Below are 24,304 nucleotides of genomic sequence, written 5' to 3'. Positions count from 1 at the left end.
CACCACCACCATTCAACATGGTGAACGTGATGAAGCTGCTGATTTTCAAGGGCATAGGGAGTGAAGATAAAAAGTAGTTTTGGTTTGTTGTGAATTATGTTTGGAAAGTGCAACAAATTACCAATGATAATATAAAGAAGGCACAATTATTTAAAGCTTTGCAAGATCACATGCTAACTTGGTATATTAAGTATTGTTTTGATAATCCTCTTGCATCGCTAGCATAGACTAAGGAGGATTTAAACATGGAGTTTAGTAATCCTAAGTTTGAATCATAGTCAATAATTGGATTCAAATAAATCATGATGAGGGTTGATGAGATGCCTTGGGAATTAGATCAAAGGTTGAAGTGTCAGATTCGAGAAGCTAACATGTAGCTCATAGATAGTCAGCATTGCGAATGGTTTGTAGCTTCACTTCTACCACACCTGAGAATTGCTCTGTCATAACATAATATAGGAACATAGACAGAAGCCTTGGAAGTTGCGATGAGGTTGCATGCATCACCTATTCAGGATGCGACCTTGGGGGTATAGTAGATCCACTCTCAGTTACAGAGCCTACACCTATAAATACAGAGTCTGAAGAAAGACAAGGAGACTAAACTAGAAGTGCCCATGGAAATATGGTGATTGAAGTGCAAGAGCCATGGGCATGATAAATACCATTGTCCAGTGTATGCAAATTATATTATAGGAGGGGGGCTAATTCCCCTGAAGCCAAGAGCCCCAGCAGGGCCGAGCATGTGGGTTGCGCTATGGTGTGCTATTTTTCATGTTGTTGGAAAACATGCAACGGATAATTGTCATTTACTTAAAAAAAATTTCCAAACACCCCAACAGTTGTTCTATAACTTATGAAAATTGGTGGGCCACGATGAGCACCACTGTCGAAGCTATGGGCTGATGATGGAAAGAACACATACATATCGGATGTAAGCAGAAACTCGGCCTCCAAAGTAGAGCGCTGGAGGAGCATGCAGAGGTTATCAGGGATGCAGACGGGGCCAAGGAGTAGGAGGGCTTGGCAGAGGTTGTGGTCAGATCATCTGCTACAATTACAGACAGCCAGGGCACTATTTGTGAGAGTGCAAGAATCCTACACACCTGTCGTGTCAATACTGCAGATAGTTTAACCATACTATAGAAGAATTCCCAGTGTTGATAGCTAAGATGCAGGAGAAGAAAGCACAACCTTAGCAGCCTACGTAAAACTTACAAATGATGAGAGATGAGCCATGCGAGGAGGATCAAAGTGTGAATATAGTGCTGAGAAGTGGGATAACAATTGACGATGATAAAGGTAAACAAGCTGAAGAGGACGGATGGGTTCGCAAGGTCCCAGAGAAGGAAGTTGGATTTGCTCTAAATCGTGCCAAAGAAACATTTAAGGAAGCTAAGAAAAGCTTCGCTGAGGCCTCCACCTCAAGAAGCCAGGACAAGGTGCAAGAAACCAGCGTGCCTGCAGAGGTTGATCCCTCTGTACTCACTATGCTTTTGGAGACTTTCATAAAACTATTGCACGATAATAAAGCTATGGAAGGCCTGTAGGAATTAATAAAAAAATGCGCTAGAAAAGAGAAGGTCCCTAATGGATACGGGTGGTAAAAGAAATTGGCAAACATAAGGCACGAAATGAGGCTCACTGCGTAGATAGGTGATTATGAGATGGACCAGGTCATCTTGGATTTGGGGTCCGATGCAAACGTATTACCAAAACAAACATGGGAAAGAATGGGGAGACCTGCACTGTAGTGGTCTTTGATTCAGCTCAAAATGGCGAACCAACAGAAAATCATCCCCATGGGACGATTATATGGAGTAACAGTTGATATAGAAGGTGTGAGTGTGATGGCCGACTTTGAGGTTATAGAAATCATCGATGATAGTAATCCATACCCCGTGCTCTTGGGAATTGACTGGGCCATTGATATGAATGGGGTCATCAATTTGAAGAAGAGGACAATGTCATTTGAAAGAAAATCACTTCGGGTTGTAGTACTGTTGGACCCTGCAGAAGGGGTGTGATATACTGAACCAGTCCGTGATTATGAAGAAAGTGATGATGAACTGGATCAAATCTACAAAATAACAACACGAGACCAGGACTAGATCAATCTGACGATAGATGGATGGATTGCATGGGATTGGGAGAGTTCTTACACCTCTAATTCAGACGAAGAGTTGGAGCACTAGTAGAATCACTTACATGAAGTGTCTACATTGTGATGTAATATGATGACGAAGTCGCTATGCTATGTTTTGTCAGAGGTAAGGAAACTACCCTATTATGATGGTTTAACTGACATAGATCTATTTTTGGATGAATTTGAGTGTGAAGTCCCTGAGGATCACCACTTCAAGCATTAGAGTTGGCATTACGCGCTATTCTTGTATGACGGTGAGGAACAAATAAGGATAGTTTTGTTGGATGGCGAGATTACAAAAGAATGATGAAGTTGTGGCTTGGGCGTGTTTACACCCGATGATTGATAAATATAATGGAAGGGATGATCCACATGATCACCTAGAGAAATGGACTAAAGCATGGGGAATAGAACTCCAGCCAGATTGGGTACACATATTTTTCCCTACTTTGGATACAATTCCCATGAATTGGTATCTAGAAAGGAAGCTCCAACATGACTACATAATGGGATATATTGAGGGAAGGGTTCTTATTGACCTTCAGCTTTGAATATGGATTCACAAGCATCAATGAAGCACTATAGGAGATTAAGGTGGTTATCTTCATAATGCTGCAAGAGCTTATGGAATGGAACCAACCATATTGGAGCACCCAGCTGCGCCATGTGCTGGAATACTATAATGTGACCGATGAAAAGGAGGATGAAGATCCGAGAAAAATTAATATTCCAGAGGCAGAAGGGCATCACGAAGTCAAAGTACCACAAATAGAAAACTCGAACATCTTTGCACCATTGAAGACAAAGCAAGTAAACATTGGCACTAAAGCAGAACCGAAGTTCGCAAAGATTGGAGATTATTGGGATGATGCTACCATGGATAAAGTTGCTGAGTTACTCCACAAATACCAGGATCTCTTCCCTACTAAGTTTTTAGATTTGAAGGGCATAGTTGGTGATTTGGGTGTTATGAAGATCACTCTGAAGCCGGACACGAAGTCTATTAAATAGAGGTTGTATTGCCTTAATCCTAAATATAAGGAAAATGTTCGCCAAGAGCTGGAAAAGATGTTGGAAAAAGGCATCATAGAACCTATTGAGGAATCTGATTGGGTGAGCCTGATGGTGGTTCAAGAGAAGAAACAAAAAGGTGAAATAAGGATTTGTGTAGATCTACGAAAGCTTAATGATGCGTGTGTCCATGACCCATTCCCAACGCTGTTTACAGCTGAAGTGTTAGACAATGTTGGAGGACAGGAGGACCATTCCTTTAATGATGGGTTTTCTGGGTATCATCAGATTAAGATCACGCTTAAGGATAGGAGAAAAAACGATCTTCGCAATGGAGTGGGGTTGTTTTCAATAAACTATGATGTCGTTTGGACTTAAGAATGCGCATGCGATATTTTCCCACGTAGTCATAGCAGTGTTCAAAGAGTTCATTCATAAGTTCCTGGAAGTATACTTTGATGACTGGACGGTGTTTGGATTAGTAAAGAACCATGTAGCAAGTTTTCACCTGATGTTAGATATGTGTCACAAATACCAGATCACGTTGAATTTGAAGAAATGCATATTCTGTGTTCCCTTTGGGATCTTGCTGGGTCATGTGGTGTGCAAGCAAGGATTAATGGTGGACCCTGCAAAGATTGCAGTAATTATGAATTTGGAGGCCCCGAGGAACGTCAAGCAGCTGCACACGACAATGGGACATACTGGATACTAATTATGAAATATTATGCTCAAATTATTGTGCCCATGGAGAAACTGCTAAAGAAGGATGCAACATTCTGTTGGGACAAAGAATGCCAATGCAACTTAGATGTATTGAAAGAAAAGATGGTCACTGCGCTGATATTGGTATTCCCTGATTGGAAAAATGAGTTTCATGTACATGTGGATGCCTCTAGCATTGCATTGGGTGCAATGTTAACACAAGCCGGTGAAGGAGAAATGGACCACCCTATAGCATTCACCAGTAGGAAATTATCGAAGGGTGAGAGTAATTATTCAATGACTAAGTGTGAAGGATTGGCCATGGTGTACACACTACACAAATTCAGGCATTATATGTTAGGAGGGCATTTCAAGATGTACACAGATCATTCTGCATTAAAATACTTAGTGAGTATGCCTGTGTTGGGGGGACTATTTGCAGATTGTTGCTATTGTTTCAAGAGTATGACTTTGAAGTCATTGTAAAGCCAGGAAGGTTAAATGTGAGACCTAACCATATGTCATAGATCAAAATAGGAGAGGAGCCTAATAATTTGTAGGAAGGGTTGCCAGATCCATAGCTCTTTGTGGTGCGCATAGCACATGATCATTTTTCTGATATTATTCACTTCTTGACTACAAGGATGGCACCAGAAGGATATAAAAATTAACAAAAGAAGGAATTAGTAGTGTGCGCAAAATCTCTTTCCGTTATTGCGGGACATTTGTATAAGATGGGTATAGACGAAATATTACGAAGATATGTGCCAGATTTTGAGTGGGATAGAATTCTCATTGAAACTCGTGGGGAAGTTGCAGGAGGTCATTACACAGACAAGGTGACTACGTAGAAGATTTTGCATGCAAGTTTCAGGTGGCCTACCTTGCACAAGGATTCTAAGGCATATTTTAAAGCATGCAACGCATGTCAAAGAACTGGTAGACCATCACAAAGGGATGAGTTACCATTACATACTCGAGTATCTTTGCAACCATTTAAGAAATGGGCGATTGATTTTGTTGGGCCAATTTATCCCCCAGGAAAGAAAACAGGCGTGTGCTATATTATCACTGCGACGAAATATCTCACTAGATGGGCGAAAGCACAACCAGTTAAGGATTGTGCAAGGGCTATGAAAGTAAAGTTTTTGTTTGAGTATGTATTAACCAGAATCAGCTGCCTGAAGGTGTTGACGAGTGATAGGGGTACGCACTTTCTGAATGAGACAATCAACACCTTGTTTGAAGAATTCTAGGTCTACCATCAAAAGAGTGCACCATATCACCCACGGGCCAATGGGACAATTGAAGCCTTCAATAATATTTTGGAGAACGCACTAACGAAGATCTACAAAACCCAGTGAAATGACTGGGATGTGTGCGTACCTACAGTACTATGGGCTTATAGGACTACTTGCAAGAAGCTGACAACACAAACGTCGTTCAAATTAGTATATGGGGTAGAAGCTGTAACACAGATGGAGTATATTATGCCTAGTTTGTGCATAGTAGCCCTGACGGATATGGCAGATTCCAAGGCCTTGGAAGAACAACTTGTGAAACAGATCGAGCTCGAAGAGGATCAATTTTTGGTAGGATTTCATCAAAAATTATGGAAGGAACATGAAAAAGTGTGGCATGATCGCCATATCAAGCTTCGAACATTCAAGGTAAACAATCTTGTCCTATTTTATGATAGTAAATTCACTAAATTTCCAAGTAAAGTCCAGATGCATTGGTTAGGGCCATATATTATCAAGGAAATTATAGATGGAGGCACAGTTCAGCTTGTGAAGCTGAATGGGGAACCCTTCCCGGGAAGAGTGAATAGGAGAAGGTTGAAGTTGTATAAAAGGGATCCTGTATAATGACTATATGGCAATAGGATAGTCTTAGTGCTCCAGGAAGTTGCAAGGGAGCGCAGTACTATAAACTACAATTCTTAGTTTGGAGGACAACGTAGCGAGTAGGCTGCGCGAAGAATGATGAGGATACAACCCATAAATTTGCACTCAGGAATCTGCGCCATGGAGAAAGGTACCATGCAACATAGCAGGGAAGTGACCTTTGGAGTTACTTTTCATGACTTAATGGCTAGAAGACAGTTAATTGGAGCAGGGTGGTGATATTTAAGGAAAAAATCTTTGAAGATATGTTGCCAAAACAACATTTATTATTAGAAATTGGGGGGAACACTAGGATTTGAATTCAAAAATCCCTATAAATTACAGGTTCCAGTCCCAGAGAGAACACTTTGCACTCTCAGAAAATTGTTACTGAATTTCGCTGTCTGTTGCCTATGAGTCGATGTTTTAGGAGGATTTCATTGTGAGCCCCACATTTTCTGAGTTGCCTGCGATAAACCATAAGTTTATTCTTGACCAAATTTCTGCACCAAGTCATGCTGAAACTGTGAGTACTGGCGATGTTGTCTCCAAAAGAGATGTCCTAGAAGTTGTTATTATGGAAGCTCCGGCTATTGTTCCTATAGTGATGAGGTCGCCTAAGTTGAATTCTACCCCTACCAGAGAAACCCAACCAGCAAAATCAAAGCAATCCACGAAGGGGAAGTAGAAGAAGTCGGTGCCGGTCTGCGCTTCCCCAAGAAAGGATACTAAAATGCAAAAGCAGAAGAAAGATAAGTAGCCAGAGAAAGTAGTGGACCTCGAGGCAGAAGAAACCCAGGGGATAGAGGATATTGATGCTGAAGGAGCAAAACCCATAATAAGGCTACCTGAGTATATCCCTCCGTGGAAGGGAAAAGAAAAGGTCACTAAGGACTCGGATGCCAAGAAATTTACCATATGCACACCCTTGCTACCTGAGGAGGTCCCTTTTGAAGGCCCTCGGCTCACAAGGATCCCACTGTTGAAAATGGAGGATTGGGACCTTGCAGATCACGGTAGGTTTCCACACTTGGTGATGGAAAAGTATATGCAAAGGGTCTATTATGCGAAACAAGTGTTACAATGTTAGAAAAGGAGGAATGGGTCTACGGTATCGAGCACTTGGGGTTTCTCAATATGATATGGGTGCCACATTACCACCGCACCCCCATTAATAAGATATATGTGCGCTAGTTGCTCACATTGGTGCATGATGAATGTTTATGGCTCAGAGGGCCTATCCCCATTATGAACATGGTCATTCACAGAATCACGCACCTGTGTTATAAAAGCGCGAACCTGACTAAGGGGTTTGGAGAAAAGACTGGGGAGAAAGACCTCGCAAAAAGGATGAAGAGGGATTACGGCCTCCTAAAGAAATTGTAAGGGATTCTATTATTTCTATAACATACCCAACAGTTCAATTGTCTGCCCAGATTTTAGCAGGGAAGGTGATAAGTAAATGTCATGCGGATGAAGTTCTGGTGACAATAGTTTCCCTAGTTGCGTAGTGCGTGAAAGGCATACATTTTAATTGGGCAAGATAGCTTTGCCAAGAGTTCCTAGTGAACTGCTGTGAAGCCCAGGATGAAACCAAGCCATTCCACTATGCTTGGTTGTTGTTGTCAATTGTGCTCTTTGCATGGAAATTTCTAGATGATATCCAATTTCATCCGATTGAGGAAGGATTATTGGAGGCAACATAATTCGCTTCCTTATGGTCTAAAAAGGATGCCGCACGATTGCAGAAACCAAGATATTTTGGGTTCTTATGGAAATGGATCTCTGCATGGCCATTAATCAGCGTCCTCGGTTGTCTGCAACCTTGTTCACGCACTTGTCAGCCTACGCAACATTCAAGGCTAATTTTCACAAGGTATATATCCAGGCACAGAAGGATCCAGAGTAGAAATGGCACTAGTTTCCCTATTTAGTGTCAGAAACAGACATCCACGAGGTTGTATCAAAATGGCCTACGGAGTGGCGCGCTCTGTCAGACTTAGTTGTTGGACCAAGCACGAGTGCAGAAAGTTCTACTACGCAAAAATGAAACGAGGATGCTAAGAAGGTTGCATGTACCTTGGCCGAATATAAAAAGAAGGAAGTTGTAGAAAAGACGTGTGGAGAAAGAATGCTCTACCAAGGAGTAGGAGGAATAGGAACAATGCGAGTCACAAAAAGGTGACAAGTCACCTTCGCCTGAGATAGAGGAAGAAGAATTTTCAAGATAAGGTGGTGAAGGCAATGAGGGGCAAATCACCCCATTTATTTTGAAACTACGTGGCAAGGAGTAGCAAGGTGGAACGCGGAAAAAGTAGAAATCTAACAAATCGTAGGTTGATCCCATGGTGTTAATGGAAGGTGATCTTGATGAGAATGGCGATAAAATCAAGGATACAACGACCAAAGTGCTACAACAGTTTGAGCAACAATACATGCAGATGTTGGGGAACGTCCGGAAGGATCCGCGTGAGTTTCAGATCCAAACAAGCAGACTACAGGTGGGTGTTGAACAAGCAAGTGCAGAGCAAGTGAGCCTGACACCTGAGACAAGCCAAGCAGTAGATCTAGTAAGGACCCTAGACCTCAAAACTATACCATTGCTAGACGAGTCCATTTGTGCAAAGTCCACCGACGATCATATCATACTTAGTACCATCAAGAACATAGGACTGAATATGGTGACACTCTCTAATGAGACCCTCCACACACTGCATATGGGGGTGGAAGATGAATTGAGAACCAAGGAGCATCGTCTTCAAACTCATAAGTGAGTGCAAAGTCAATAATGAGAAAATGTTCACTAAAAATATGTAGGCTCTGAAGGAAAAGGAGGCACTTTAGATGCGTAGTTCAAGTCTGGAGTTAGCAGTAGTAGAGGCATGCAAGATAGTGCTTGAGCTTCACATCCTGGAGGATGCACAACCAGAAGCCAAAATCAGAAAACTAGCCACTAGTGTGTGTGAGGCTAAAGCAGAGGTTGGACAAGTCGCGTTTGAGCTCAACATGAAGATTACAGAGTTGAAATTAAAGTTACAGCCCACAACTCCGCCTGAGGTTAGGGAGTAGCGCAAAGCGACTATAAAGGAAGGAATGGCTACCTTGGATGCCATAGTCATTGACTGTATGACATTGTTTGAGCAGGCTGTGGAGCTCGTGACCAATCTGCAGGAGGGTCCAAATCTGCAGACATTGAACAAAGAGGTAAGGGAGTTGCAGCAACAATATGATGAAGTCAGGGAAACTGTGCACTTCTTAGCACCACCACAACTCCTTGCCAAGTTGTAGGGAGGAAAAAAGTTGCTGACACAGGTGGAGGAAGAATAGAAGAAGGAGGCCTCGCTAAAGGCAAGGTTTCAACCTTGGTTGGAGGAGGCTTATCAAGTCACGACTACCATTCAGGATAAGCTTAAAGGGTTATAGCAGAAACAACAAATGATGAGGCTGGCCATAGAAGGACCAGCCAAAAAAAATTGGTCGAGGAAGTCAAGTAGGCGGCAACACAGAGCGCTGTAGAAGTTGCAGTGATCCGGGTGGAGCTAGGGGATCTTCACAGTAAGATTGTAGCACCAAGAGAGTGACTCGAGGGCGAATCATGATCTTTGTGTTGCGGGTCTATTGCGATGGGGTCCCTTGGGTCAATTTTGGGGTTAAGATAACCCAATTTTTGGTACAGTTTTTGTAAATAATGTAAAGTCTCCACAATTTGTGGATGCAGAGTGCGTAGATGAATAGGATTCAAAGGTGTTTAGCCCCTTTTTTTCTGTAAAGTTTGAGTTTATTTTGATATTTACCCATGGTTAGTGGACCATGGCATTGTATGAAAAAGCTTATAAATAGGTGTGTCTTAGAGAGTCTAAGGCAAGGAAGAAGTAGAACGGAGAAGTGATAGCGAAGAGAAGTGGGTAAGGTAGAAGAAAGGCTCTGTAGATGAGTGCACATAGGCCTAGGTAGAGTCCACAGTTGAGTGTTCGGACCCCTGTAGCTATGTGCGCAGGGTAGTTTCGAGTCTGTAACCGTGAACTGAAGATCAATAAACACAGTTTCCGAAGAATTCTTGCATATTTCTGTTTATTTCTGTTAATGTTATATGTTGTCGTTGAATGATGTATTTTATGGAATATTGATTGAATGTTACACGATTCTATTGAATAAGTGTTAATGATATATGCAATGCAAGTTTAAGTACTTTCATGAAGACTCTGATATATTCTATGATGTCTATTAATAACTTAAGTAAATCTGCATGAACCTTAATTTAGGACTACTCTCTGATGTACGTAAGTAGACAAATTGACTGTTAAAGGTTTGCAAGGATGGATCGTAGACCTTCACGAAGGTGTGAAGGCTATTGTAATAGAGTTGCAGCAACATTCCCTAAGAGTATATTGATCTACATGAAGGTAGATCTAAGGCACTAGAATACATCACACTAGTCTCTAGATGTTTATCTTGTTTCTTGCATCCCCCCATACTGCTTTGGGTGAGACTATAGCCTGTGCTACGTGGGTTGTTGCCGAAAGGGCCAGTTGTGTAGGGTTTTGTTGGTTGGCGCAACTAACTTTGAACCTAGGTCAAGACCCCCTAAGCCAACACCAAGATGTAGAGGGTGGTATTCAAAGAGGGTTTGGGTGTGACTCGGTCAGCCCATAGAGCATTCACCATAGCAGAATTCCAGTTTCATTGTTAAGAGTAAATGGTATTTTTTATGGTGCAGATAGGATTTTTGTTCGTAGACTCGGCAAGACCATTTCCCTATGGGTAGTAGTTAGTTGAATAATTTAACAAAATACCATTTTTCAATGCAAAGTCATAAAGCTTTAATGAAGATAAGTACGTTGCATTGTCAAAAACAAGTGATGCGGGAATGCTCATTTTTCAGCTCATCTTTTTGAGTGAGCACAACAACGAGTGAAGTATCAGAAGACAATGTGTAGAGAAAGAAATATTTGTTGAAGTTTGGGTTTTACAGTGTAGGCATCTATGCTATAGCTTGCTTGATCAGGGAAAATGAGTCCTTTTCCTTCTTTCCCCAACTGTACATTGTGTCCTTCTTGGTCATGTATTGAATGGGCTTGACAATCTGTGCATATTCAGAGATGAACATTATGAGAAAGTTGATCTTCCCCAGGAAGGAATGCATAGATTTCTTGTTCACGAAATGAGGAATCTACGTGATGGTCCGGGTTCTATCTGGCTCTATGTTGATCCCATTCATGGCAATGATGTTCCAAAGGAGATTACCCTTAGACATTACGAATACGCTTTTCTTGGGATTCAAGGATATCTCGTACTTTTGACATCGCTCAAATATTTTCTTGAGATGGCGTAGTTGATCTGATCGATGTCTAGATAAGATTGTGACGTCATTGAGGTAGACCACTATGCTCTGTCCGATGATCCCTCGGAAAGTGATATCCATTGCGTGCTGAAATGTAGCGTTTGTGTTTACGAACCCAAACGAAATTCTACGGTAGGCGAATGTACCCCACTCGGTACAAAATGTTGTTTTCAGTCTGTTAGTCTCTGCTACGAGAACCTGATTGTATCCTAAGAAACCATTTCGCAAAGAGAACATCTCTGCTCCAGATATTGTCTATAATATGTGCTCCATATATGTCACTAGGTAGTTATCTTTCTCTGAGGCATGGTTCAAATTTCGGAAATCAACGCACAAGCGGATATCCTCAGACTTCTTTCTAACAGGGACTAAGTAACCCATGTGGAATGACAAACCTTTTAAATTATCAGAGCATCAAACAACTTAGTCAATTCTTTCTGTATGAGGGGCTCAAGTGATGGATGTACTTTCCTTAGCTTCGGTTGGAACGGCTTGGACCCTTCTTTGATTGGAATGACGTGATGGATTATTTGCATATCATATGTTTTCAAGTCATCACATGTCCATGCGAACACATCATGGTATAGTCTGAACATGCGAACAAAATCTTGTCGCTCTTCTGGTGTGCAACATGTATTGAGATTCACGAACTTCAGATCTTTGTCAGTTCCCAGGTTGATCTATTCGTACAACATTGTGGAACTGTGGGTTTTGGTATTCACTCGCCCTTGAAAGCGTTTATGTAAGTCATAAAGCTTCTTGAGTGATACCAAACCCTTGGGGATGAGGTTTCCTTTACTGTCATCAGCTGCGCTTTGCAGAGACTGGTCATGCTCATCTTCATCGATCGTTGTGTCCTTGAAGGCATCAGCGTTGGCCATGAAATGTAGTATCTGTTGATCATCATAAAAAACACATAAATTAGTGATGTTGTCAGGGATAGATGGTTTATACAAAATTTCAATAGAAAATCTATCCCTAAGCGGTGTCATCCTAGCAACTACATTTGCCAGAGCATCTGTAGCTGCATTATGCATTCTTGGTACGAAAATAATATTGAAATCTTGGAAGTTAGAGATAAGTCACCATACCTCTTTTTGGTAACTCTTAAGACGAGGTGAAACACAGTGTATGGTGTTACCTACCTAACATACCTCGATCTCTGAATCACCTACCACTTTAGGCATAACAACATTGAGGCTGATGGCTTTCTATAAGCCCAAAATGAGGGCTTCATACTGGGCAGTGTTGTTCGTGGACTCAAAATCCAAGCGACTTGAGACTAAATGTTTCCTTTGTAACGGGTCCATCAAAACACAACCGGCTCCATAGCCCTCTTGTGTCTTGGATCCATCAAATTATAGGTTCCACATATTATCTATATAATGAATACTTGCCACGCTAGTACTACTGTTACTACTGTTCTTACTCTTACAATCTATGGTAAAACTTTCATTTTCTCCAGTTGGGAAAGGAAGGAGACCCAACTGTGTGTCTAGTGGGGATGGGGCTGGCTGTGCGAGATAAGACCCCAGTTGTGTTTCCAGAAATCAATTGCTGAACATAAGTTCTCTGAATGCCAATAGTTCATTTTCACTATTCAAGGGAGTAACATTATGTTTCATATATCTTTCCGACATCTAGTTATTTTTACCCTTGTGTGAAAGCCATAAGTGTGACCAGTCCATAGAAAAATATCCTTGTAGCCTGTTGGACTAGTCTCTGCTGAGAAATAATCCATTTTCTTCCGAGATGTCTACAATAACAATGTTAATGCACTGATGAACTCATCCGTCATATGATAATTGGATGATCACATCCTAAATTTCATTAATGGTTGGCACACATGTTTTGTCAAGTTGGATGATCTACGTAGTTGTGCTACACCATTAAGCATTGATCCTCTTAGCAATGGAGAGTGGCATGACATTGAATGAAACACCAAAATCAACCAAATGGTTGTGGACATTAAAGTTAAATATTTCAAATGACAACATAAATGGTGGGTAGAGCAAGTTCTCTTCCTCCATGCAAAGTGCATTGAGCACGATTAAGAGTGAGTCGGGAGACTTGCTTGGTACCTTACTGGAAGAGGAAAAATTGTCTGTGGAGGTTTTCCCCAGTGCATGCAAAATAATATCTCGCTGACCCGTGATCTTGGTTAACTCATAAAGAGAGATGTTCACATGGGTATTTTTCATGTCTTCAACAATTTTTCAATCTAGATCCGGAAGAATCACAGAGATGTCTAGGGGTAGAATTGTGTTAGTGTTGTCTAGTGGGCTGCTTTTGTCTTTGCTACTCATGGAGGTACTTTTAGCTGTAGCTGTCTTCCCGAGATTGCTTTGTGTTTTCTGTGTTGAGTTGACCAGAGGATACTATTATGAGCAGATGTTGTCTTACTTTTTCTCTCCGTATCTCAAAAACAGTGGGGGGCCCTTGACTCCTCAAATTGTATCGACTATTTTACTTTAGGGTCAGACGGTCGCTCAAAGACTCCTTCTCAGTGGTTGTTTTTTGGGCAGTGTTATCACATTGATACATGTTTATTACATGCCCAACACTTGGAGCTTCATCAAATGTAGAAACTTCCTCTTCGTTTTCACCATCTAGTCCAGCCTACTCACTGGCCATAAATTGGTCAGTTAATTGTGTAGCCAGGGAACTCATTCCTTGGTTCCATGCTTGGCAAGTCCTCTTTGAATGACTTTCGCCATGGAATGTGCAATAATGATTTGTTGCGATTGTATCCAGGTTGAACACAAGGTTAGAGCTTTGCATATATTTGGTTAGGTGATTGATGTTGTTGCTCAAAGTTGAGTTTTTATTCTACGCAAATCTGGGAGGCCTATTGTTCATGATTGTCTCGCTCATCCGTTGTTTGAGTTCGGAAACTTCGTTTTTCAAGGACTTGATGAGATGAATAAGGTTTTCGATTTCACTTGCTTCCTTTTCCTTTGCCTTACTCACAGTAGTCTGAGACTTCTTACCTATGTATTCAGAGTCCTTAGATGGTTCGTCGTCTATAATGACTCCAATAGCTTGCAAGTCTTTATCTACATCAATTGCCTCTTGGAAATTTTCTAAAAGTGTTGGTTTCACATCTCTCTTGATGAACTATGCCATGTTGGTCGGTAGTGCAGACGTGTAGTAGTCAACTGTGATGGAGTAATTAGGTTTGGTGTCTGCAATGAACTTGTTCAAGATACGGTTAAACCTCTCATTAAAATATTTCACTTTTTCTTTCTGCTCCATTTTGAGACTACCCAACTCTTTCAGCAACATGGCAAGGATTTTGTCTTCAGTAAACTTCTCAAGGAAAATTCTCTTGCACACCCCCAAATTTTGAATGGAGTTGACAGGAAGGTTGTGGTACCATACAGCTGCTCTACATCCAAGGTACATGGAAACAGTCTACATGCAACATCATCATAATATACCTCGAGTGTCTGCAGATGTAGGTAGAATGTGTCTAGATGATCTTCTGCCTTCACTGCTATGTTAGGGTCATACTTTGTTAACAACTTCTCTGTGTGTCTTGGCATCTTATGTAAGACACCCGAGAGTGCCAATGGGCCCTATGTCATCCATTGTAGATTTTGGTCAGCCATGTTGTCCTCTTCTTCGTCCTCGTCCTCTTCTTCTGAATTTGACGATTCAACCTATGAATTTGTTGGTTCGTCTCCACCTCCGCCTCCTTTGTTGCATTCCCCTCCACTACCTTCGCTGGAACTTGAGTCCAAGAGTAAACAATTATCTTCTTTCCCTTCTAGGAAAACTAGAGGTTCCTCTTCATTTTCAATAGCTTTTACCAACTCTTCAAGAGTGGCGAGGATTTCTTCTTCAACAGATGAGACTACCACTCCTACGGGAGTACTCTTTTGCTTCCTCTACGAAGAGGTAACAATGTGCACTTCTGGAATTAATCCAATCTCTTTAGAAAATTGACAGATGATGGGAAGGACAACGCGGATGTGCTTATACAAAATTTCTTGTTCGGGTATAGGAGGTAAGGAATAACCAACTTCAAAGTTGCATGTGGGGGAGAGGGAGTTTGTGTTGCTACCTTGACCAAATGATAGATAAGTGGAGTTTGTAGGACATTCAACCATAAATTGTTGGTGACCCTCTTTCTAGCGTGAAAAATGTTGACAGCGTTGGACCCACCAACATTCAAGGGATATCTCTAGTATGAAGTCCCAACTAGATCTCACACCATTTGGTGTGGGAGTCCCATCCAATACGATAGTCTGACTACCATTATCTTATAGATTTTCCTTAGCTCTTGTTGTTCAACACATGATAATGTTAGCAGCTTGTATCTTCAAAAAACGAGGTGAGTATGCTTGGTGAGTGTGTAATGTAACTTATGTTCGAGTTCTCTTACTGTAATGGAGAGGGTAAAAGTGATCCTCCAGATGAGAGGTAGTAGTACCATCCATGGAGAAACACATGTGAAAACAACAAGGGTTTGTCTAACATCCTACAGAGTAGTCCATAGTGAATGTGGAAGTCGTTAAAACAAAAGTGCAAGGGAAAACACGTACACCATCCAGCAGAGTAGTCCACATGGGGGTGATGGTCGTTATAACCAAGAAAACAAGAATGTTTTGTCTAATGTCCTGCAGAGTAGTCCACATGGACGAGACAACAATGATAAACAATACAACACATATTCAACAATGTAAGTACTAAAATAACCAAAGTAGTTCAACTATCTTAGTACAGGTTAAGAAAACATGCATTACAAATGTTTAAAGAGTAGTCTTACAAACATCTAAAAAACATGTGTGAAAATGTGCTAGCCTGAAATAGGCTTCTGAATTAAGAAAAATTCCCAAGACACATATGTACACCATATATCACTAGTCCCAGTAGTGGGACATTAGAGCCACTCCTTTCTCCCCAAAGAACATACTACAGAATCTCAAGGATATGTGGGAGGAACGAAGGTGAAAAGTCCTTTGCTCATACAATGATAGGGGTATATATATCCAAGGGTGATGTTTGACCCTTGTGACTCTTTGACTACCCTCGTGACTGTTCAACTTCCCATGGCTTTTCAACTGACATGAATCTTCAACTTCTTGTGTGCATCCATTGGAATTCACTTTACATTACATTCAGTTACAACGAATATGGAACATAATGCTGATGTGGCCGAGACAACTCATGACACAACTTGACATGAAAATACTCACATGTACTGGCTGACCATGGTGTCCATGTCAAATTTTTGTGTTGTTGAGTGATGGATGTACTCTTGGTGTGCTTTGTCTTCAGCTTTGCATGGCATAGTGTTGCCGGGTCTTCGATGGTATTGGTATTTCTTGTTGGTTTAACTCATGTGTTCCTCTTGCTTGTTGCTTGATATGTTTGGTACGTTCGTCCAAATGTAGGCAAGTCTTCAAGCATTTGTGCTCCTTCTTCATCCAACTCATCATCTCGCCATGATTTCCTAGTGTACCTATTCCTGCAATTCACTCATGACGGGACGAAATAAAATCCAAAACCTCCTAGTCTAGCATGATGAATTGTTCCATGTTCTAGGTGACAGGGAGGGAAGAAAACTCACTGAGATAGTGAAGTGCACAACTCAGGTTGGAATGAGGAATTTTGGGAGGAAAACCTGCATTTTTAGGAAAAACTGCGCAGTGATCACTGGGAGGCAAGATTGCATAGTGAGAGTCACCAATGTCAGTTTCAAGGTGGGTCCTTGAGGGAGGCAGCCTTTGTGCATTTTTCAGATGGAATATAGAGTAGGTTACGGAGGGTCTATTGGTCAGTTATATGAAATTTATAGAAGGAAGGCAGGGCAGTGCTGCAGGGAGACTACTGGTCATGACTGCACAATTTATCGAGACATTGCAAGACATTCAGTGGCGGAATTTCCAGACTTGTCTACGCAATTTCTGGAGGCAAGGCAGAGCAAGGTAGCAGGGGTCATCTGGGCAGCTCTACATAATTATAAGGAACAGTTCAAAGCAAGGCAACAGATGACCAGCTGCACTTGTCTACACAAATTTGGAGAACAGTGCATACCCAGGTGTTACACAGGAAAATGACCTCCTCATCATCTTAGAGGAGAAGGGTAAGATGACTGAAAGATTGACCAAGTTCACAAGCCTATTTGTCAAGCTAACACTCTCCAGGGACTAGAATGCTGCTTTATAAAGATTCCTATCCATGCATTAGGTGTGTTAGTCCCTAGGATAACTTTGTTTCTTGCCTCAGGAAGAAAGTTAGTCAACTTAAGTGAGTTTCTGGAGGTCAAAGGAGCAAGTTGACCAAGAAATATCCCTATATTCACTCCTATGTTAGCTCATAAAGTGGGGGGACATCTATATTCAAACTGTTTATGGGAATTTCTATTCCTAATGGAGTCTACAAAATGGGAAAGAGCGCTAAAGCATGGAAACATCTCTGCTTTTGCCGAAATGATTTCACAATGCTTATCCTCTCATGCTATATATTTGAGGCTAGGGCTATTGTGAAAGGGGTCAAAACTATTGAAAGGATTTCCTATTGACTGTCGAAGCTTGTATTAGACATTGGCTCTTCAAGAGGTTAAGAAGAGAGAGAGAGAGAGAGGAGCTGGAGGAGTAAGGGAAGACTGATGCAACTGATGGTTGTAATCACTCTTTTCTATCATTAATATAGACCTGCAATTTCGTTGTCCACTCCATGGCATTGGTATCATGATTTATTTACATGTTTATGCAACGTTAATGATTATGAGTGGCTTAGATGTATACAATTAGATATCCCTATGTATTATTGTATTGATTGTTGAAGTTATATGTTGTGATATTACGCCTCATCTTGTTTATGTGTAGGTATTGATCTTGGAGCTAGCTGAGGGGTTTTCCACTCCACTACTTTGCATTCTCTAGCAACACCACACCAATATCTGAGGTAACAATCCTTCTTCTTACTTTGATTATCATTTCATTAATATGGATATGTGCATGTATCTCTGGGCTAGCTGCAGTTAATCTGACTATCTACTAAGGATCCTGGGAAGATCCTTGAGGGTATCTCCATCACCAAAAACCCATGCATTAATCCATATAGTAGAATTGGCGACTCCATTGGGGACTACAGTTAGTTCCCGGTTTTCTCCCAGAAAGTTCCTAGATCTCTCTTTCTTCCAGGCTTTCCTGCACTTCTTGATCTTCTTTCTGACCACTCAAGACTATACAACACCCATCTCTCAGTTCTCAGCCCTAGATCAGATCCCTACAACCTTGTTTTCAAGGTTATTCCTCAATAACGTGCCCTACCAGTGTAAACAATGCTTTATGAATCATTGTGGCCTTGCAAACAGAGCATTAGTGGAGTCACTAACTCTCTGTGTCCTCTGTCACAGTACGTTAGCCAACCATTTCTTGATAAAAAGACAGTTCTGTGACCTCATGGGTTGGGAAAGTTGCTTGTAGACTAATAAGGGATTTGAAGTTGTGCATGTTTGATTGATATTTGTCTCTTGAACAAATTTTTCTTTTAGGGAAATAGCTTTACTGCTTAAAGTTTTCTATAAAAAAGAAAATACAATTTTTTGTACAGTTTTTTTGCTTAGTTTGTTAGATCTTCATTTATTTGGTTTTAAAAGTTGTTTGAGAGAATTGTATTTCTTTCGGTTGTGCTTGTGTTTTACTGCACTAGATGCATGGTATATATTGATTTATAAATGACTCCTTCCTTTTAGAAGAAACTTATTAATAGAAAGTTAAATTTAAAAGCATTGTTTCTGCATGATTTGAGTCAAAGTCCCACATAACTTCATATGTCAACACCCCCACTGAAGACTTTAACAAAGTACATTTAAAATTTACATCATAATAAAATCAATTAGAAACTCTTTTTTCATAAACACATATTAGTTTAGTCTAGGATCTTGGGTTAGGCAGTTGTGAGTTAATTGTCCAACATCATACACCGAAACTAGTGTGATTAATGAGAGAAATACTTCTTCACTCATACTATTTGGGACCACTCCAGTAAAAGCAGAGCTAAATATGAGACAACATCATACTATAAACGAAGGTAGCCCACCTTCACTTACATCTTGTTTGGGTATTCTGTGTATCGAGGATCCCTTTGGGGATATCGGAGCTGAGTCGGGGACTTAGGTATCCTACCCACACAACGTACTATCTATGACTATGTCCCCCCGGTAGTGTCTGTGATTTGAGGTAACCATAGTGGCCATACTTTTTAGGGACAAACACAAGGTGACTGGGTGGGTTGCCCTGGTACCTAAAACAAATGAACCTACTCTGTCTTCGGTTTTTTGGAGGGTGCTCGTCTTCACGAGAGTACTTGGCCCCTTAATCTGAGGTTCAGGTGAAGCTCAAGAGTAATCGTAACTATAAATTTGGCCAACTCTCTCTTTTATCCATTGTGATACTGGGTTTCATCTCTAGCAAATGGTGGTTATCAGACAGGGTCATACCCTCTACTTGTTGATTGATTTATTTAGAGTATTTTTTATTTTTTAGGTGCCAGTTTGTTATCACTGAGACTTTAATAAATATCACTATAAAATCTGTTGATAAAATTTATCATTCACCATGGCTACATGTGACCCTCGTCATCAATATAGATGGTTGAAAGGTCTTCCTCCACTAACTGTGGAGGATCCGCTAAGCCCAAGTGTGTCGGATTACCCATCGTCGGGAAATCAGTGTCCAATATCCCACACCAAATCAGTCTGGACATCCCATGCCTCAAGTTTACTGAAATATTTCTTTACTGAAGGTTTCATTCCTCCTTATAATCCTATAATCATGAACCCATTGGGTCCACTATTGATTCCAGTTGCACTTGTACCCCTTATGTCTTCCACTGAACCTATACCTATCATTCCATCGATGACTAATAGGTCGTTGGATTTTATCGGCACTTTTGTTCAACCTCCACCTCCCCAATCGACAGTCAGTATCGCAACTCTGATGGAAAGCCCAACTATCCCCACTATGCCAGGTTTAAGCACTATAATGACACCCAACACGAGTGGAACCTAGTACATACCAGTTTCCACCCCTTTTGTGTCAACTCCTAGACCATTGGTAAGCGCTCCATATAGTGATCCTTATATTCCTCCATATAGCATGGTTAACACTGGTCACTTCAACAACCCTTTTGGTTGGAATCCATTATTTAGTTCCAACCCCTATGTTCAAATGCTTGGGGGCACCATTCCCAATATGCATATACGGACGGGGAACATTACTGTTCCCCGTCCATTTACTGGACAACAAGCACAGTAATTGATTGACATGAACTTTCCATATGTTAGTTAAGCGTATATCTCTAAACAAGGATCCCTCAACAAGGTCTCACTCAATCCATATGGGCACCCCACTCTCAACCTCAAATGAGTCAAGGGGGCACTCATTATCCTGGGGGAAATTATATCCCCCAGCCTAACAACCCCTATGGATAGCCACAATATATGACTGTACCCCAAGGAAATTATTATTCCATGCATCCTGTGTATAATATTGGGAACAATATGATGGGAGGACCGCAAGGATCCTCAAGTTATTTATCATCGCCTTGGTCTGATTCAGGGGCATCAAATAAATTTCCTTTCTTGGCAATGCTTGACATCTCCAATTTGTACAAACTCACCAATGACCCCATCTATCACAACTTACTTTGGCCTCCAATCCCACACAAAATTCCTATAGACATACCGAAGTTCGAAGGGAAACAATGGGAGTATCTGGGTATGCACATCACCAACTATCATTTATGGTGCGTTTCTAACTCCATGGTGGATGATAGTATCCGACTTCGTCTCTTTCCCCACACCCTTACTAGAAATGCAGCCAAGTGGTACATTGAGTTACCACGCACATCAGTCAATACATTTGGTGCTTTAGCGATGGAATTTTTAAAGCACTTTCAGCTACCCATCCACTATGAAACTCAGACAAAACTTCTTACTTCTTTACATCAGGACACCACCACCCACATCTCCAATCATATTCATGAATGGAGACATAGGTAGAGGCTAGTCAAAGCTACCCTCCTAGATTATCTGTTAGTGGATTAGTTTTGCAAATATCTTCTCCCTCAAATCACTAAGGATTTTGCATTAGGTGGTGCGATCATGGAAGACCAATCCATTCATCTTGCCAATCACTTAGATTTTATTTATTCACAGTTTGGCACCTTATGGAAAGTCATTCCCAATGCCCCTATAAACTCCAATTCTCCCACTACTTAGAAACCCGGTGTGCACTATGATGGTTTTATCAGCACTACCTCTAGGGCTACTGTAAAAGAACTTAGCGGTCACATTGCCTAGTTGTCAATTGACCCCGCTACCCAGTCGACTACTCTTCCCACCGCCATGACAAACTCTATGCAGTCTACACAAAAACTTGGCGCTAAGAGCAAGAAGAACAAGAATAATAAGAAAAAGACCGCTCCTTCTGAAGAGCACTCAGCCAAGCAGTCCAACCCAAAGAAGAAAGTTGTTGTGCCTCCCAACAATGGAAAGGACAAAGCTGTCAAGTTCCCTTGCAAAATCTGTGTGGAAGACCATATGAAACATCGTTGTCTGCGTCTCCATGAATGCACAAAGTTCCTTTCTCAAAAGGACACTGGACAGACCCCCGCAATCCTAAACAACCCTTTCCCTTCTCAGCAGCAACAACATCTTATTACAAACCAACCTCAACCCCCACAAGAGGGAAACGACGGTTCGCATCATCCTTCAGCTGGTGAAGGACCATCTACCGTTTACACATTTGAAACAATCGATATTCAAACCAGAGCCAAAACTTATGGAGCTCCGGTCACTAATGCTAAGGAAGCCTCCTCGAGTCAAAACCCACTGCTGCCTAACGATATTCATATTGAAAGGCTAGTTCCTGATCTTGTGATTCGCCCCCAAAAAGGGGCACTTCATTTCACAAGACATAATACATCTACACATGCTTCCCAAAACTACAGTATTGTATAAGATTTGGCACAAGCACCGTCAACTATGTCGGTGCTCAAAGTATTGCAAACTTGTCTGGCACAATGGAAAGCTCTGCTTTTGGAAATTGTTGGGGTTGACCCTCAGGATTCCATGCTTGCAATTTTCGACATGGAAAAATGTAAACCTCCCCTTTCACACCAGCTTACATTTTAGATGCAAAAATTTTCGAAAGGGCAAGGGGTACATAGAACTGTCATTGATAAAGGTGCTTCAATCTACGTCATGTCAACTTCATGTTGGCTCACTTTGGGTTATCCAACCCTCTCACCAATGTCAAATTCCATTAAATCTTTCAACGATCACACTTTCATCCCAAAAGGTTACCTTTCCAAATACCCCATCACTTTGAGTGGGAAAACAGTAATGGTAGATATCAAAGTCGTGGATAGAAAACTTGACTATAATCTGTTGTTGGATCGCAGTTGGACTTATGCCATGACTGCCATTGTGTCTACTGTGTTTTGTATCATCCTATTTCCATTAGATGGAAGGATAGTCACAATGGACAAGTTGTCCTTTTGCACCTCAGATTACGCTCCATTACCTAGCGGCTTTGTACCCTTAGTGGGTGGTATTCCTGACTCTTACATTAGTATCAGTACCGGTCTATTGAAGGGCTCTTCCCTTATGGGTTTTTTTCCTCCCCTACCACCTGCGGTTCTACAGACGGTCTCTATGGTCTCATCTTTTCCTCATGAACTAATCGATCCTTGGATCCTCCCTGCCCCTTTAGACATTGACTCTTACGGAGAACAAATGTCATTGTCACCAACTGAATTGGCCTACCAAGCCTTTCAATCTACATGCGAATCTCTGGTCACTTTGGTCATGACCAATGGTACCACCTCCTCTTCCATAAATTCTCCTTATAACGATCTCCTCAATCAAGTCCTACCTTCGAACGAAGCTATTCGAGATATCATGTGTTTAGAAGAGAAACCTTGGGAGGATTCTCACCATCGCGCTTTGATATCTGATTCGAACGCGATGCCCATACAAATCCTATCTTTTGACACACCTGAAAGTGTTCCCTCGATTTATACGACATCCAAAATTTGGACTCGGAAGGGAACATGGGAAATCTTTCAAAGACATTTCTCATCAATATTTCAGTCAAGACAGGTATCATGGAAAACATCCAAATTGAAGCCGATTACACTCCTTAGGAAATTGCAAGCTTCACCTGCCTTGTTAAGGAATTCCACGATGTATTTGCTTGGTCTTATAAGGAAATGACCAACATAGATCCATCTATTTTCAAGCATGAGATCAAGGTTTATGACAATGCCAAGCCATCTACCAAAGGCTTTGACTAGTCCACCCCTGCAAAACTACAACCATCAAGACTAAGGTGGAAAAATTGTTACGTGCTTGTTTCATCTACCCTGTTCCCTTAACGGAATGGGTTTCCAATCTGGTTCTTGTAGACAAGAAACTGGGTACCATTCGCATGTGTGTCGACTACCAGGACATGAACACTGTGTGTCCAAAAGATAATTATCTGACACCGTTCATCGACTAAATAATCGATGATTGTGCTGGTTGCGAATCCTTCTCATTTATGGATGGTTTCTCATGTTATAACCAGATCGCCATAAAACCTATCTGACGAGTACAAAACCGTCTTCATTTTCCCTTGGGGAGTATTTGCATATCAAAAACTCCTATTCGGTTTAAATAATGCTAAAGCAAAATCTCAATGGGCCATGGAATATGCATTCCATGAAATCAAACATATTGTTCAGTCTTACTTGGAAAACCTTCTAGCCCATTCCAGGAAGTGAACTCAGCACTTGGTTCATTTACGAGCAATTTTTCTTAGGTGCAGGTTTTATAACATACATTTGAATCTGCCCAAATATTTTCTTTTTCAAGTCAGGATGCCTACTTGGTTTCATTGTCTCAAAACATGGGATTAGGGTTGATCTTGACAAGGTAAAGGAAATTACACAATTTCCTGAACCACGATCCATTTTGTAGCTCCAACGTTTGCAAGGGAAAGAAAACTTCTTACAACAGTTAATCATAAATTATGTTGAGTTAACAAAAGGCTTTATGCGCCTACTAAAGAAGGGAGTACCATACTTGTGGGATGATCAAGCCCAACGATCATTTGATGCCTTGAAACGGGAACTTATATCAGTCCCACTACTCAGTGCTCCTAACTATGGGCGTGAATTTCTCCTCTATCTGGCAACCTTGCCATCCTCTATTGG

The sequence above is a fragment of the Pinus tabuliformis genome, chromosome 9, assembly GCF_031772625.1.
Source record: "Pinus tabuliformis cultivar Carrire ecotype Pingquan chromosome 9, CPIR1, whole genome shotgun sequence".
Classification (NCBI taxonomy): domain Eukaryota; kingdom Viridiplantae; phylum Streptophyta; class Pinopsida; order Pinales; family Pinaceae; genus Pinus; species Pinus tabuliformis.
This window is presented reverse-complemented; position numbering follows the sequence as displayed.